Source organism: Aethalodelphis obliquidens, unplaced genomic scaffold, assembly GCF_003676395.1.
Source record: "Aethalodelphis obliquidens isolate GAN/ISIS:26980383/991018 unplaced genomic scaffold, ASM367639v1 scaffold15, whole genome shotgun sequence".
Taxonomy (NCBI): Eukaryota; Metazoa; Chordata; class Mammalia; order Artiodactyla; family Delphinidae; genus Aethalodelphis; species Aethalodelphis obliquidens.
Genome location: NW_020837959.1, coordinates 28,458,473 through 28,476,017, shown reverse-complemented (window position 1 = coordinate 28,476,017; position 17,545 = coordinate 28,458,473). Strand labels below are relative to the sequence as shown.

Here is a 17,545-nt window from a genome sequence, read left to right as displayed (position 1 = left end):
GGTCAAGAGGAAATAATTCAAGTAAGCACAATTGGATCCATGTAGCTGAATGACATCATACAAGAGAACTGCTACATTGAAACTGTTTCCTTACAGACTAAGCCAGAGTATTTTGTAAGAATACATCTTCTCGATGGTTCAATGCCACCTGGTCTTATCACTTTAAACCACAGCCCCTTGCCATGGCCGCCCCGACCTTAAGGCCAATCACCAAATACTGCAGCCCCATCATGAAAGATACTTTGTTAAGCTATTAGAAAAGCAGTCACACATATTCATCTGGAAGGAGGGAAACAGGAGAGTGCTTACCTGACAGGAAGCTTTTCATCCTTTTCTTCTCTATCCACAATATTATCCTGACCCACTGTGACTTCACAAGCAGGAAGGTTTCAGCTGCCAGCACAGGGAAAGGCAGCACCAGCTCATGGGCTTCTTAGCGCAGCAGAAGGGTTGAAATGTCCTTTACAGAACTGTTGACAGTGCAGCTCTGGGTCACCCCAAAACCACCTGCAAAGACAGGGGGCCTGGGATTATTTGAGGCAGAACCTATGATCAATTAATTTTTAAGCAAAGAATTAAGGCATATAAGAGCAATAACACGTGAATCAAATGGCAGAAGAGCATTTCCTTAAAGTCTTCTGGAGTTGGTAATGACTTTGATTAATTCATTAACTTAGTTTTTAAAAAAATATTTATTTATGTATTTATTTGGCTGCACTGGGTCTCAGTTGCGGCATGCAGGATCTTCGTTGCAGCATGCAAACTCTTAGTTGTGGCATGTGGGATCTAGTTCCCTGACCAGGGATCGAAGCCGGGCCACCTGCATTGGGAGCCCAGAGTCTTAGCCACTGGACCACCAGGGGGGTCCCTCATTAACTTGGTTTTAAAGTCAGGATAGCAATCTATATTTGTCAAAGTGGCTCAGAGATGTTTTTGTAAAAGTTGGTGCAAAATGCTAGAACACAGACCTAATCATTATGGCTTCAGTGTAGCCCTTGTAGCAAGTGGACTTTATAGACAGACATAAAGGGTTTATATTAACCTAATAATAATAAAAATAATAAACATTTTGCATCAACAGTATGAAATTCTGAATCACAAGCTGGAATACCCATCATGATGCTAATTTTTGCTAAATATTTCAAGTTTGGTACAAAGTAGAACTATATATATTTTTAAAGCATTTGAGATAATTTCATTTCTCCTAAAAACAAAAACCTCTTTTTATGTGCTAGAATAAAAGAGTTTTTTAAAAATAGCAGTAATTTTTTTTATTGATTTACAAGTAATACTGTCTTAGATGTGAACACACTAATTTTAGCATCAGACCTGCCAGGCAGTAATCTTTATAAAGTTGTCTTAGGGCAAACCTATTTGCAATGGAAGAAAAGAATAAATTGTCAAAACACCAGCAGCTCAAATACGATAATTTCCCTCACCCTCCCTGGGGTTTTGTAAATAGTATTTAAATTTGTTTATACATAATAAACTTGGTGTACACATAATGTGTAGCAAGTCTCCAAAGGTGGCGTCCCAGTATCCATGCCTCCCAATGTTCATGCCCTTTTATAGTCTCCCCTCCTTGAATCTGGTCTCACTTTTAATCAATAGAATGTAGCAGAAATGATGCTGAGGAACTCCTGTGGTTAGATAGTAAAAGGAAAGCCTGGTTCTCTTGGAACGTTTGTTCTGAGCGATGCCAGCTCTCACATGAGCAACTTAAGTACCTGAGGTCTATGGGTTATAAGGAAGCCCAAGACTGCCACGTGGCCACACGCCAGCCAATCCCAGCTCAGGCACCAGACATGGGAGTGAAGACACCATCGTGGTGTTTTGCAGCCCCAGCTACTACCCGACTGCAACTACGTGAGAGATCTTAAGCAAACCCAGCTAAGCCCAGTCAACCTACAGAAACAGGAAAGATGATAAATTACTGTTTAAGCCACTCAATTTTGGTGCTGCTTTTTACACAGCAATAGATATCTGGAATACTGTATATGTAAAGGAGCAGTAAGCAACCAATTTAGATAGATAAGTATCCACATATTAGGGTTAGGAGCAACACACTCCTAATCTAAAACAATGACCCCCAGTTCTCACTGTGGGACATCTCCAAATTGCCTCCCAAAATATCAAGAATATTGTGAACGTTTAAAATAATCTTAGGGGCTTCCCTGGTGGCGCAGTGGTTGAGAGTCTGCCTGCCGATGCAGGGGACGCGGGTTCGTGCCCCGGTCCGGGAAGATTCCACATGCCGCGGAGCGGCTGGGCCCGTGAGCCATGGCCGCTGAGCCTGCGCGTCCGGAGCCTGTGCTCCGCAACGAGAGAGGCCACAACAGTAAGAGGCCCGCGTACCGCAAAAAAAAAAAAAAAATCTTAAAACTGATTTTAGCTGTTGAGTTTGAAAAAGAAGTATATAACATATAGCTCCTTATGAAGGGAACTCAATTAAAAGAAATCAAAAATATCTAAGACAGTTATAGTTGTAAATCAATCTTTTATTTTAAAAGACGGAGTCACCTATTTATAAATGATTCCTGCACAGAAAAGGTCCAGCAACAGACAGTCCTCCACGGTGATTCCCAGAGCCCAACTGTCAGCTGCACTCCTCGTGCCACCTGTCACCTAGGAGCTGAATCAGAATTGCAGTGTACCAGGATCTCCAGGTGATTCGTATACTCATTAGGTCTAGATTGGTGGCTCCCAAACTTGCTTGCATATAAAAATCATCCAGGAATCTTAATTCCAAAATCCAGGCCCTAAGGCTACAGGCCTTGATGGTTTTGAAGCCCACCAGGTAAGTTCAGGTGCAGCCATGCCTGAGAACCACTGGCCCCTCTAGGGAGAGCACTGGTTCTCAAACTCAGCCACATAGTAGAATCACCTGGGGAGCATCAAAAACCACTAATGTCTGTTTCTACCCTCAGAGTCCTATGTAACTGGTCTCAGGTGTTACCTGGGCATTGGGAGGTTTTAAAAATTCTCCAAGTGTTTCTCATGTGCTGCAGACCCAGAGCCTGGAACAGAGGTTCAAAATGGTAGCTGAACGTGCACCACTCTTTCAGGAAGACGGTTTGGAAGTCAGGGAGCATTAATAAAAATGAACAGTTGGCCTCACAGTTTTCAGCTCACTCACCAGGTATCCTGACTGCATCAAGCTTGCTGAAGTTCAGGTCTGCCAAGTCTTGTACATCCCCATGGGCCCTCCTGGCACTTTCCTCCGGCATATTTCTCTGCTCTTCTGTTGGGCTCTCTTTCAAGTGATTAATAATGTGCATCTGCTCAACATTAGGAGCAAATATCTTCACCTTCAAAAATAGAAATAAAAACAAATGATGTCATTACCTCTATGAAAACAATCAAGCAAATCAATCTCAGATCCTAAACCAGAAAGGAAAGTCAGAAAACTACTAAGTAATTCTGTGTGTCTTCACGGCCAACACCAACTGCAAATATTACAGGCCAACTGCAAGGGAGAAATTGCAGGGGATTTCTAGAGGAAAAAAAAAATAGAGCTATAAATTAGCTTCCAGAAAGGAAGCCGAACAGAAAGAGGTTGGTTGCCTGTATTGTGTGTGAGTGTGTGTGTGTAGTTAAAGCATATATATATGCTTTTTTTAAAAATTAATTCATTTATTTTTGGCAGTGTTGGGTCTTCATTTCTGTGCGAGGGCTTTCTCCAGTTGCGGCGAGCAGAGGCCACTCTTTATCACGGTGCGTGGGCCTCTCACTGTCACGGCCTCTCCCTTTGTGGAGCGCAGGCTCCAGACGCGCAGGCTCAGTAGTTGTGGCTCACGGGCTTAGTTGCTCCGCGGCATGTGGGATCTTCCCAGACCAGGGCTTGAACCCGTGTCCCCTGCATTGGCAGGCAGACTCTCAACCACTGCGCCACCAGGGAAGCCCTACGTTTCTTAAACAGATGGATGAAAATATCCAATTTGACAGACAGGAACATATAGGGCTGCAAAACATGGGAGAATTGATTAAATCAGCCCTTGAAATATTTCCAAAGCAGTGATTCTAAACCCTGGTTGCATATTAGAATCCCCTGGGCTGTTTGAGGCCAAATAGACCATTTACGTGGGAATCTTTAGGAGTAAAGCACTAGCCTGGGCAATGGTATGTCTTAAACCTCCCCAGGTGATTCCATCATTTGCCAGGTTGGCAATCCAGGATCTAAAGCAAGTGAGATATAAAACTCACAACCTCAGGGCTCTGAGTTAAAATCCCAGGGCTTTTAATACCAAGAGCCCAAAGCAGATTTGGAAGTTCTCACTTGCCCCACTTCTATCCATCTAGCCTCACCAAACTCTGGATTAACACCCACCCTGGCCTGCCATCAGAAACGCTTGGACGGGGAGGGAATCACTGCAGTTCCCTTGCCCCCAACCCTTAAGTCCTGCAGGGGCACTGATGTGGGGAGACATGAGAATTTGGAGGTTCAGGGCAGGCATCTGTATACTGGGGGACAGCCTTTGAGTCATACCTTCTTCACTGCCTTCTTCTCTACTCTCAAGCTTGAGGTCCAGTTCTTCTGGAGGTGGACAGGGCTGGTCTGAGTCAAATGTCCCCTGACTCTGAGAAGGCATCACTAGGGCTAGAAAGCATAAGGTCATGAGTCTCAGCCTTCTGTTACTAAACTTTGTATTTGATTAAAATTTATATTAATATTCTAAACATGCTCTCTGCTCCATAGTTTTGTTTTTACAAAATTGAGTAATATCTCCTACCTTTGATATATGTGAGAGAGATTCTAAACATATACATATCCCATTATTTGTGAAAAGACTTAGAACATTCTGAAGGGAAAGACAGATGCAAACAAACATGAAGTGGTTTTTAAACCAATAATCTGGAAACAGATTGGCCCGCAGTTGCTTCATGGAATTAATTGGATCCACCAGCCCAAGGTGGAGGTGAAGGTCAAACATACTTCTACCACTAGGGTGTCCCTTGGACCCTTTAACAACGTGTTGCATTGTAATCAAGAGTAAACAAGTCCCCAAAACCAAACAACCCAATCCAAAAATGGGAAGAAGACCTAAGTAGACATTTCTCCAAAGCAGACATACAGATGGCCAAATGGCACATGGAAAGATGTGTGACATCACTAATTATTAGAGAAATGCAAATCAAAACTACAAGGGGGTATCACCTCACACCAGTCAGAATAGCCATCATTAAAAAGTCTACAGAGAAAGCTTCAAAATGGAGGAGTATGACATGGAGACCACCTTCCTCCCCACAGCTACATCAAAAATACATCTAAATGTGGAACAGCTCCTACAGAACACCTACTGAACGCTGGCAGAAGACCTCAGACCTCCCAAAAGGCAAGAAACTCCCTCACGTACCTGCGTAGGGCAAAAGAAAAAAGGAAAAACAGAGACAAAAGAATAGGGACGGGACCTGCACCAGTGGGAGGGAGCTGTGAAGAAGGAAAGGTTTCCACACACTAGGAAGCCCCTTTGCGGGCGGAGACTGCGGGAGGCGGAGGGGGAAGCTTCGCAGCCACGGAGGACAGCACAACAATAGGGGTGTAGAGGGCAAAGCACAGAGATTCCCGCACAGAAGATCGGTGCCGACCAGCACTCACCAGCCCGAGAGGCTTGTTTGCTCACCCGCGGGGCCGGGCTGGGGGAGGGGGCGGTGCTGGGAGCTGAGGCTCGGGCTTCAGAGATCAGATCCCAGGGAGAGGACTGGCGGCGTGAACACAGCCTGAAGGGGGCTAGTACGCCACAGTTAGCCGGGAGGGAGTCCAGGAAAAAGTCTGGAACTGCCTAAGAGGCAAGAGACCATTGTTTTGGAGTGTGCAAAGAGAGGGGATTCAGAGCACCGCCGCGAGCCATGGCTATCAGCGCAGACAACAGAGACGGGCATGAGACGCTAAGGCTGCTGCTGCAGCCACCAAGAAGCCTGTGTGAAACACAGGTCACTCTCCACACCTCCCCTCCCGGGAGCCTGTGCAGCCCGCCACTGCCAGGGTCCCATGATCCAGGAACAACTTCCCGGGAGAACACACGACACGCCTCAGGCTGGTGCGACGTCATGCCGGCCTCTGCAGCTACAGGCTCGCCCCGCATTGCGTACCCCTCCCTCCCCCCGGCCTGAGTGAGCCAGAGCCCCCGAAGCAGCTGCTCCTTTAACTCCGTCCTGTATGCGTGAAAAACAGACGCCCTCAGGCGACCTACAAACAGACGCAGGGTCAAATACAAAGCTGAACCCCAGGAGCTGTAAGAACAAAGAAGAGAAAGAGAAATCTCTCCCAGCAGCCTCAGGAGCAGCGGATTAAATCTCCACAATCAACTTGATGTACCCTGCACCTGTGGAATACATGAATAGACAACGAATCATCCCAAAACTGAGGCAGTGGACTTTGGGAGCAACTGTAGACATGGGGTTTGCTTTCTGCCTCTAATGTTTTCCTGGTTTTATGTTTACCTTAGTATAGTAGTTAGAGCTTATTCACACTGGTAGATTTGTTTATTGATTTGGTTGCTCTCTTCCTTTTTTTTTTATACGTATATATTTTTTTCTTTTTCTCCCTTTGTGTGTGTGTGTATGTGTATGCTTCCTTGTGTGATTTTGTCTGTATAGCTTTGCTTTTACCATTTGTCCTAGGGTTCTGTCTGTCCGTGTTTTTTGTTTGTTTTTAGTATAATTCTTAGCACTTTTTATCATTGGTGGATTTGTTTTGGTTTGGTTGCTGTCTTTCTTTTATTTCTTATTACTTTCTTATTGTTAATTATTTTCTTTTTTTTTAAAATTATTTTATTTTTTTCTTTCTTTCTTTTTCCTCCCTTTTCTTCTGAGCCATGTGGCTGACACAGCCTTGGTGCTCCAGCTGGGTGTCAGGCCTGAGCCTCTGAGGTGGGAGAGCCGAGTTCAGGACATTGGTCCACCAGAGACCTCCCGGCTCCACATAATATCAAATGGTGAAAGCTCTCCCAGAGATCTCCATATCAACACTAAGACCCAGCTCCACTCAACAACAGCAAGCTACAGTGCTGGACACCCTATGGCAAACAACTAGCAAGACAGGAACACAACCCCACCCATTAGCAGAGACGCTGCCTAAGACAATAATAAGTTCACAGACACCCAAAAACACAGCACTAGACACGGTACTGCCCACCAAAAAGACAAGATTCAGCCTCATCCAGCAGAACACAGGCACCAGTCCCCTCCATCAGGAAGCCTACACAACCCACTGAACCAACCTTACCCACTGGGGGCAGATACCAAAAACAATGGCAACTATGAACCTGCAACCTGCAGAAAGGAGACTCCAAACACAGTAAGTTTAACAAAATGAGAAGACAGAGAAGTACACAGCAGATGAAGGAGCATGGTAAAAACCCACCAGACCAAATAAATAAAGAGGAAACAGTGGGTCTACCTGAAAAAGAACTCAGAGTAATGATAGTAAAGATGACCCAACATCTTGGAAATAGAATGGAGAAAATACAAGAAATGTTTAACAAGGACCTAGAAGAACTAAAGAGCAAACAAACAATGATGAACAACACAATAAATGAAATTAAAAATTCTCTAGGGCTTCCCTGGTGGCGCAGTGGTTGAGAGTCCGCCTGCCGATGCAGGGGACATGGGTTCATGACCCGGTCCGGGAGGATGCCACATGCTGTGGAGCGGCTAGGCCCATGAACCATGGCCGCTGAGCCTGTGCTCCACAACGGGAGAGGCCACAACAGTGAGAGGCCTGCATACCATAAAAAAAAAGAAAATTCTCTAGAAGGAATCAATAGCAGAATAACTGAGGCAGAGGAACGGATAAGTGACCTGGAAAATAAAATAGTGGAAATGACTACTACAGAGCAGAATAAAGAAAAAAGAATGAAAAGAATTGAGGACAGTCTCAGAGACCTCTGGGACAACATTAAACGCACCAACATTAGAATTATAGGGGTCTCAGAAGAAGAAGAGAAAAAGAAAGGGTCTGAGAAAATATTTGAAGAGATTATAGTTGAAAACTTCCCTAATATGGGAAAGGAAATTGTCAATCAAGTCCAGGAAGCACAGAGAGTCCCATACAGGATAAATCCAAGGAAAAACACACCAAAACACATATTAATCAAACTATCAAAAATTAAATACAGAGAAAAAAAATTAAAAGCAGCAAGGGAAAAGCAACAAATAACATACAAGGGAATCTCCAAAAGGTTAACAGCTGATCTTTCAGCAGAAACTCTGCAAGCCAGAAGGGAGTGGCAGGACATATTTAAACTGATGAGGAAGTAAAACCTACAACCAAGATTACTCTAACCAGCAAGAATCTCATTCATATTCGATGGAGAACTTAAAACCTTTACAGAGAAGCAAAAGCTAAGAGAATTCAGCACCACCAAACCAGCTTTACAACAAATACTAAAGGAACATCTCTAGGCAGGAAACACAGGAGAAAGAAAAGACCTACAATAACAAACGCAAAACTAAGAAATTAAGAAAATGGTAATAGGAACACACATATCGATAACCACCTTATATGTAAATGGATTAAATGCTCTAACCAAAAGGCATAGACTGGCTGAATGGATACAAAAGGAAGACCCATATATATGCTGTCTACAAGAGACCCACTTCAGACCTAGGGACACATACAGACTGAAAGTGAGGGGATGGAAATAGATATTCCATGCAAATGGAAATCAAAAGAAAGCTGGCATAGCAATTTTCATATCAGACAAAATAGACTTTAAAATAAAGACTATTACAAGACACAAAGAAGGACACTACATAATGATCAAGGGATCAATCCAAGAAGAAGATATAACAATTGCAAATATTTATGCACCCAACATAGAAGCACCTCAGTACTTAAGGCAAATGCTAACAGCCATAAAAGGGGAAATCGACAGTAACACAATCATAGTAGGGGACTTTAACATCCCACTTTCACCAATGGAAAGATCATCCAAAATGAAAATAAATAAGGAAACACAAGCTTTAAATGATACATTAAACGAGATGGAGTTAATTGATATTTATAGGACATTCCATCCAAAAACAACAGAATACACTTTCTTCTCAAGTGCTCATGGAACATTCTCCAGGATAGATCATATCTTGGGTCACAAATCAAGCCTTGGTAAATTTAAGAACATTGAAATTGTATCAAGTATCTTTTCCGACCACAACACTATGAGACTAGATATCAATTATAGGAGAAAATCTGTAAAAAATACAAACACATGGAGGCTAAACAATACACTACTAAATAACCAAGAGATCACTGAAGAAATCAAGGAGGAAATCAAAAAATACCTAGAAACAAATAATGAAAACAGGGTGACCCAAAACCTATGGGATGCAGCAAAAGCAGTTCTAAGAGGGAAGTTTATAGCAATACAATCCTACCTCAAGAAACAAGAAACATCTCAAATAACAACCTAACATAACACCGAAAGCAATTAGAGAAAGAAGAACAAAGAACACCCAAAGTGAGCAGAAAGAAAGAAATCATAAAGATCAGATCAGAAATAAATGAAAAAGAAAGGAAGGAAATGAGAGCTAAAATCAATAAAACTAAAAGCTGGTTCTTTGAGAAGATAAACAGAATTGGTAAACCACTAGCCAGACTCATCAGGAAGAAAAGGGAGAAGACTCAAATCAGTAGAATTAGATATGAAAAAGTAGAAGTAACAACTGACACTGGAGAAATACAAAAGATCATGAGAGATTACCATATGATAATCTCAATAGATGCAGAAAAAGCTTTTGACAAAATTCAACACCCATTTATGATAAAAACTCTCCAGAAAGTAGGCATAGAGGGAACTTACCTCAACATAATAAAGGCCATATATGACAAACCCACAGCCAACATCATTCTCAATGGTGAAAAACTGAAACATTTCCTCTAAGATCAGGAACAAGACAAGGTTGCCCACTCTCACCACTATTATTCAACAGAGTTTTGGAAGTTTTAGCCACAGCAATCAGAGAAGAAAAAGAAATAAAAGGAATCCAGATTGGAAAAGAAGAAGTAAAACTGTCACTGTTTCCAGATGACATGATACTATACATAGAGAATTCCAAAGATGCTACCAGGAAACTACTAGAGCTATGAATTTGGTAAAGTAGCAGGATACAAAGTTAATGCACACAAATCTCTTGCATTCCTATACACTAATGATGAAAAATCTGAAAGAGAAATTAAGGAAACACTCCCATTTACCTCTGCAACAAAAAAAATAAAATACGTAGGATTAAACCTACCAAAGGAGACAAAAGACCTGTATGCAGAAAACTATAAGACACTGATGAAAGAAATTAAACATGATACAAACAGATAGAGAGATATACCATGTTCTTGGATTGGAAGAATCAACATTGTGAAAATGACTATACTACCCAAAGCAATCCACAGATTCAATGCAATCCCTATCAAACTACCAATGGCATTTTCACAGAACTAGAACAAAAAAATTCACAATGTGTATGGAAACACAAAAGAACCCAAATAGCCAAAGCAATTGTGAGAAAAAAAAACGGAGCTGGCGGAATCAGGCTCCCTGACTTCCGACTCTACTACAAAGCTACAGTAATCAAGACAGTATGGTACTGGACAAAAACAGAAATATACATCAATGGAACAGGATAGAAAGCCCAGAGATAAACCCACACACATATGGTCACCGTATTTTTGATAAAGGAGGCAAGAATATACAATGGAGAAAAGACAGTCTCTTCAATAAGTGGTGCTGGGGAAACTGGACAGCTGCATGTAAAAGAATGAAATTAGAACACTCCCTAACTCCATACACAAAAATAAACTCGAAATGGATTAAAGACCTAAATGTAAGACCAGACACCATAAAACTCTTAGAGGAAAATATAGGCAGAACACTCTATGACATAAATCACAGCAAGATCCTTTTTGACCCACCTCCTAGAGAAATAGAAATAAAAACAAAAAGCAACAAATGGGACCTAATGCAACTTAGAAGCTTTTGCACAGCAAAGGAAACCATAAATAAGATGAAAAAACAACTTCAGGATGGGAGAAAATATTTGCAAATGAAGCAACTGACAAAGGATTAATCTCCAATATATACAAGCAGCGCATGCAGCTCAATATCAAAAAAACAAACAGCCTAATCCAAAATGGGCAGAAGACCTAAACACACATTTCTCCATAGAAGATACACAGATTGCCAACAAACACATGAAAGGATGCTCAACATCACTAATTACTAGATAAATGCAAATCAAAACTACAATGAGGTATCACCTCACACCAGTCAGAATGGCCATCATCTAAAATCTACAAACAATAAATGCTGGAGATGGTGTAGAGAAGAGGGAACCCTCTTGAACTCTTGGTGGGAATGTAAATTGATACAGCCACTATGGAGAACAGTATGGAGGTTCCTTAAAAAACTAAAAATAGAACTGCCATATGACCCAGCAATCCCACTACTGGGCATATACCCTGAGAAAACCATAATTCAAAAAGAGTCATGTACCAAAATGTTCATTGCAGCTCTATTTACAATAGCCAGGACATGGAAGCAACCTAAGTGTCCATTGACAGATGAATGGATAAAGAAGATGTGGCACATATATACAATGGAATATACTCAGCCATAAAAAGAAACGAAGCTGAGTTATTTGTACTGAGGTGGATGGAACTAGAGACTGTCATACAGAGTGAAGTAAGTCAGAAAGAGAAAAACAAATACCGTGTACTAACACATATATATGGAATCTAAAAAAAAAAAAAAAACGTTCTGAAGAACATAGGGGCAGGACAGGAATAAAGATGCAGACGTAGAAAATGGACTTCAGGACATGGGAAAGGGGAAGGGGAAGCCGGGATGAAGTGAGAGAATGGCATGGACATACATACACTACCAAATATAAAAAAAGACAGCTACTGGGAAGCAGCCACATAGCACAGGGAGATCAACTCTGTGCTTTGTGTCCACCTAGAGGGATGGGATAAGGAGGGTGGGAGGGAGACACAAAAGGGAGGGGATATGGGGATATATGTATACACATAGCTGATTCACTTTGTTATACAGCAGAAACTAACACACCATTGTAAAGCAATTATACTCCAATAAAGATGTTAAAAAAAAAAATGCCTACAAACAACATGCTAGAGAGGGTGTAGAGAAAAGGAACCCTCCTACACTGGTGGTGAGAATGTAAGTTGGTACAGCTACTGTGGAAAACAGTATGAAGCTTCCTCAGAAAACTAAAAATAGAATTACCATATGATCCAGCAACCCAGGAACCCACTCCTGGTCATATATCTGCACAAATCTATAATTCAAAAAGGTATATGCACCCCTATGTTTATAGCAGCACTATTCACAATAGCCAAACCATGGAAACAACCTAAATGTCCATCAATAGTTGAATGGTTAAAGAAGATGTGGTACACACATGCAATGGAATACTACTCAGCTACAAAAAAGAACAAAATAATGCCATTTGTGGCAACATGGGTGCAACTAGAGATTATCATACTAAGTGAAGTCATAAAGAAAAAGACAAATTCCATATGATATCACTTATATGTGGAATCTAAAATGACACAAATGAACCTGTCTATGAAGCAGAAACAGAATCATGGACATAGAAAACAGACTGGTGTTTGCCAAGGGGGGAGGCTTGGGGAAGGGATGGAGTGGGGGTTTGGTGTTAGCAGATGTGAGCTTTTATATATAGGATGGATAGACAACAAGGTTCTACTGTATAGCACAGAGAACTGTATGAAATATCCTATGATAAACCATATTGGAAAAGAATATTTTTTAAAAAGAATGTATATATATGTATAACAGAATCACTTTGCTGTACAGCAATAATTAACACAACACTGTAAATCAACTATACTTCAATAAAAAACGAGTAAACAAGTCCCTCTACTTCTGAGGAACTTCACCTCAAGGACAGACACCTGGCTTCATTAAACAACAGCAACAACCCAGAGCTGGTAGGACGTTGCCCTCCACCCTCTAGGAAGTCAATAACACCCTGTTGAACAAATGAATGAATAACAGCCACATAAATTTTAATACCCTTCAAGGTAAATAGGTGCTAGGTTTAAATGGTTTCTTTTCCTAAGTTTTAGAAGCAGGAGACCTGTTTTCTAAAAGGAGGAGCTTTGTCACTACCTAGTAATGACTTTAAGCAAGTCATTTTTCCTCCTGGGGAAACTCAGTGAGTTCCTCATGAATAGACATGTTCTCTGACTTCAAACTTCAAGTCTTGCAGTCAAAAAAATGAACGGGTAGCATATCTTAAACTATTATTTAAAAGAATGGTGTAGCCACTGTGGAAATCAGTATGGTGGTTCCTCAAAAAGTTAAACATAGGATTACCGTATGATCCAATGATTCCACATATAGGTATGTACCCAAAAGAATTAAAAGAAGGTACTCAGCAGATACTTGTACACCAATGTTCATAGCAGCATTATTCACTATAGCCAAAAGATAAAAACAACCCAAATGTCTTGGACAGGTGAACAGATCAATTAATGTGATATATGCATACAGTGGAATATTATTCATCATTAAAAAGGAATGAAATTCTGATACACACTACAACCTGGATGAGCCTTGAAGACATTATGCTAAGTGAAATAAGCCAGCCACAAAAGGACAAATATCGCATGATTCCATTTACATGAGGTACCTAGAGTAGTCAAATCCATGGAGACAGAAAGTAGAGTAGAGGTTAGCAGAGGCTGGGAGAGGGGGTAATGGGGAATTATTGTTCAATGGTAAGATTCCACACCCAACTCCAGCCTGTCCAGGTTTTCTCCACCTGAACTGACAAGCAATTTTCATAACACCTGCTGGGTGTCCTACAATTCAACTCAATTCTGACACTATCTACCTGGAGATAGCTTCAGATCCCACAGGGTAAGGACTCACCCTACAACACTGCCCCAACTTCAGACACTAGTCTCAAGTCCAGGTTGTCACCTGTGCTTCTGACCAACCAGCTATAGATCAGAGACTCCAATGACCGCACGCCCCCCCCCCCGGATTTGATTAATGTGCTAGAGCAGCTCACAGAACTCGGAGAAACATTTTACTTCCTAGATGACCAGTTTATTATAAAAAGATATAACTCAGGAACAGCCAGACAGAAGAGAAGCGTAGGGCAAGGTATGGGAAAGGGTGTAGACTTTCCAAGCACTCTCTGAACCTTCCAGTCTTCCCAAATTGCCACGTGTTCACCAACCCAGAAGCTCTCCCAACTCTGTCCTTCTGGGTATTTAAGGAGGCGTCATTTATAGGCATGATTGATTAAATCACTGGTCGTTGACAATTGAGTCAACTTCCAGCCCTTCTCCTCTAACGTGGACATCAGGGGATGTGGGACAGGAAGTTCCAATCCTCTAATCATCTGGTTCGTTCCCCTGGCAACCAGTCCCCTTAGGTGCATCCAAAAGTCACCTTATAAACATAACAAAAGACAACTTTAAAGTTCACTTCACTTAGGAATTTCCTTGGGTTTTAGGTCCTTTGAGCCAGAAACCGGAGGATGACCATATGTATATTTATAAAAAACCACAATATCAAAAACGGGTACAGAGTTTCAGTTTGCCATGATGAAAATGTTCTGGAAATGGATAGTGGTATGGTGGTACAGCATTGTGGATGTACTTAATGGCACTGAATTGCACACTTAAAAATGCTTAAGATGGGGCTTCCCTGGTGGCGCAGAGGTTGAGAGTCCACCTGCCGATGCAGGGGACACGGGTTCTTGCCCCGGTCCGGGAAGATCCCACATGCCGCGGAGCGGCTGGGCCCGTGAGCCACGGCCGCTGAGCCTGCGCGTCCGGAGCCTGTGCTCCGCAACGGGAGAGGCCACAACAGTGAGAGGCCCGCATACTGCCAAAAAAAAAAAAAAGAAAAAAAAAGCTTAAGATGATAAAATTTGTTATGTATTTTTTACTGCAAGAAAACCCAAACCAAACCAGAAACACGCTGTTGGCCATGGGCAACCACGTGGAGGTGCCTGTCAGGCTGCTGCAGATGAACGATAGGCCTCTTAGGCCGAAGCCCTGCCTTCACACTAGGATGGTTAACATTCCCAGGGGGCCCGCTTTTCTTTGTCTAAAGCGCAGTTCAGTAGCTGGCGACCGAGTGGAGGGGACAAAGGGGGAGAGTTGAATACAGTTCAAAATTAGAAAGAAGTAAACCGCACGAAAGGAAAAAGTCCTCGGATGCGTCTGCCCCGCAACTCCTCAGAGGGAAAGCGCGCCCTCCTCCTGCCCTCGGGCTGTCCTGACCTTGCCCTGGTGTCTCAGGTGCACCAGCCTCGCCAAAGTTTGATGGGTTGCCATAGAAACGGGCTGCCAGGGCTGCCATAGAAACGCCACATCCGCCAGGATGAAGGTGAGACAGCTGAGCCTTGCTGCGTGATGGGACTGCAGTGGGCTGCACTCGATCGCTGCCTGGCGGCGGATTGGCCTCGCGCACAGCCTGATGGAGAGGGTGTTGGCCAGGGGTCACCAGTCAGGCAGGAGAGAGAGCGCGCCTGATGAAACTGCACATCCGGACTAGGGGAAGCTGTCCTTTGTGCTGGCAAGGAAGAAAAGGTGTGCCAGGCAGCCGTAACCCAGATTTTATTAACCAGAATGTTTCATTTCAAAATTAAATTTAAGAGGGAAAAAAATACGTAATCTACCTTTACCTGGACTAAAGTAACTTCCATGCAATTTATTCCAAAAGAGAACATCAATATTTATATACGATAATTGTTTAATTAAAAAAATTTCAATAATACAAATGAATCTATATACAAAACAGAAATAGACTCACAGGCATAGAAAACAAACTTACGGTTACCAAAGTGGAAAACGGGGGAGAGGGATAAATTACGAGTATGGGCTTAACAGACACAAAGTACCATACATAAAATAGATAAGCAACAAGGTTTTACTGCATAGCACAGGGAACTATATGCAACATCTTGTAATAACCTATAGTGGAAAATAATCTGAAATACATATATATATATATATATATGTATAACTGAATCACTTTGCTCTACACCTGAAACTAATACAATATTGTAAATGAACTATATTTCAATTGAAACAATTTTTTTCATCGTGTTCAATAGATTTTTTAACTGCTCAGCTCCAAAGGCAGAAGTTGAAGTGGTGTTTTTGACAGAAAAAAACTGAACAAGAAGTGCGACTGCATCCTTTCATCTGCATCAGAGCTGAAGGACAAATAATTTCTTAGGTCACTTAAAATGGAAAGGTTGATGACCAGATACAGTGTGGACTGTAACTGAGAGCGGTGAAAGGAGGCAGTCTTGGCTAGGATGCAGTGCTCCTCGTGATATTTTGCGTTTCACAAATGTAGCAAGCATTTAGAAAGTCCAGTAACCATATCTGTAACCTAGTTTTCTTCTACGATCACAGGAAAGAAACAGCGAAGAATGTGTTTACCTTGTTTAGCTAGTATGCCCCCCGAGTTTCTTTTGTATGACCTCATATATTGACCAGATATCTGAAAGAAATTTAGTCTTGTATTATTAAAGGGTGAAATCTACAATCTCCATCAATTACATCTCTACTTCCCCTGTTAGATCTTTAAATTACTAACCCTATCTTCCTCCAACAAAAATTTACTAAGCCCTTGTTATGTGCGGTGTTATAAATAAAGGACTACATCTACTTTCAAGAAGAAACCTACCTTTCTTGGCCTGGAGATAGATGCTGGTCATAAGTCATAGATGGAAGATTGCAAACCCATGAGGCTGATTCTAACTCTTGACCCAGAAGGACATTTTCATAGCCTAAGACTGTCAGTGATGCCTAAATTTAGAAAGAAGAAGTGTACATGGTACCGACATCAGGCAGGGGAAAGAGCAGCTGCCTATGAAAACGCATAGGCATCTGCCCACATCACTGAGGATACGGAGGAACAGGAGAAGAAGGAGGAGAAGATATTAGTCAACTCGAGAAGCAGGATAACCTGGTGGCCGGAGCAAGTTCCATGTCTGCCTGTTGGGGATCTACCTTGAGTGATGTTGCGAAAGTTACTAATATCTCTGTGTCAACACTTCCGCAATCTGCAAGAGGGAAGTAGCACCTTTTTCACAGGGCTGTTGGGAGGATTAAACATAGTAAATGTCAAGTGTGTCAAAACCTTAACAACTGGCTTCCCTGGTGGCGCAGTGGTTGAAGTCCGCCTGCCGATGCAGGGGACACGGGTTCGTGCCCTGGTCCGGGAAGATCCCACATGCCGCGGCGGCTGGGCCCGTGAGCCATGGCCGCTGAGCCTGCGCGTCCGGAGCCTGTGCTCCGCAACGGGAGAGACCACAACAGTGAGAGGCCCGCGTACTGCCAAAAAAAAAAAAAATTACAAAGAAAAAGAAAAAAAACAAAAAACCTTAATAATCATGTATTTCTGCTCACTGAATGGTAGGCACTGCTTCCTTTTGCTTGATATACATGAAAGCAAAGAGATATTTTTGTTCTGAAGCTGGCTTTCTTGACAATATTAGTAAACTGTTCACAACAAAAGTAAAAATATATGCAATA

General features: G+C 42.2%; 1 long non-coding RNA gene across 1 annotated transcript; it reads right to left on the bottom strand.

Annotated features, from left to right (window-relative positions):
- Window positions 1-309: 309 nt before the first annotated feature.
- Window positions 310-17,218, bottom strand: LOC113625463 (uncharacterized). The gene is made up of 3 exons (XR_003434688.1): window positions 16,695-17,218; window positions 3,137-3,308; window positions 310-507 (listed from the first exon to the last, which is right to left on the bottom strand). It is a non-coding gene; the product is annotated as an uncharacterized LOC113625463 (long non-coding RNA).
- Window positions 17,219-17,545: the final 327 nt, after the last annotated feature.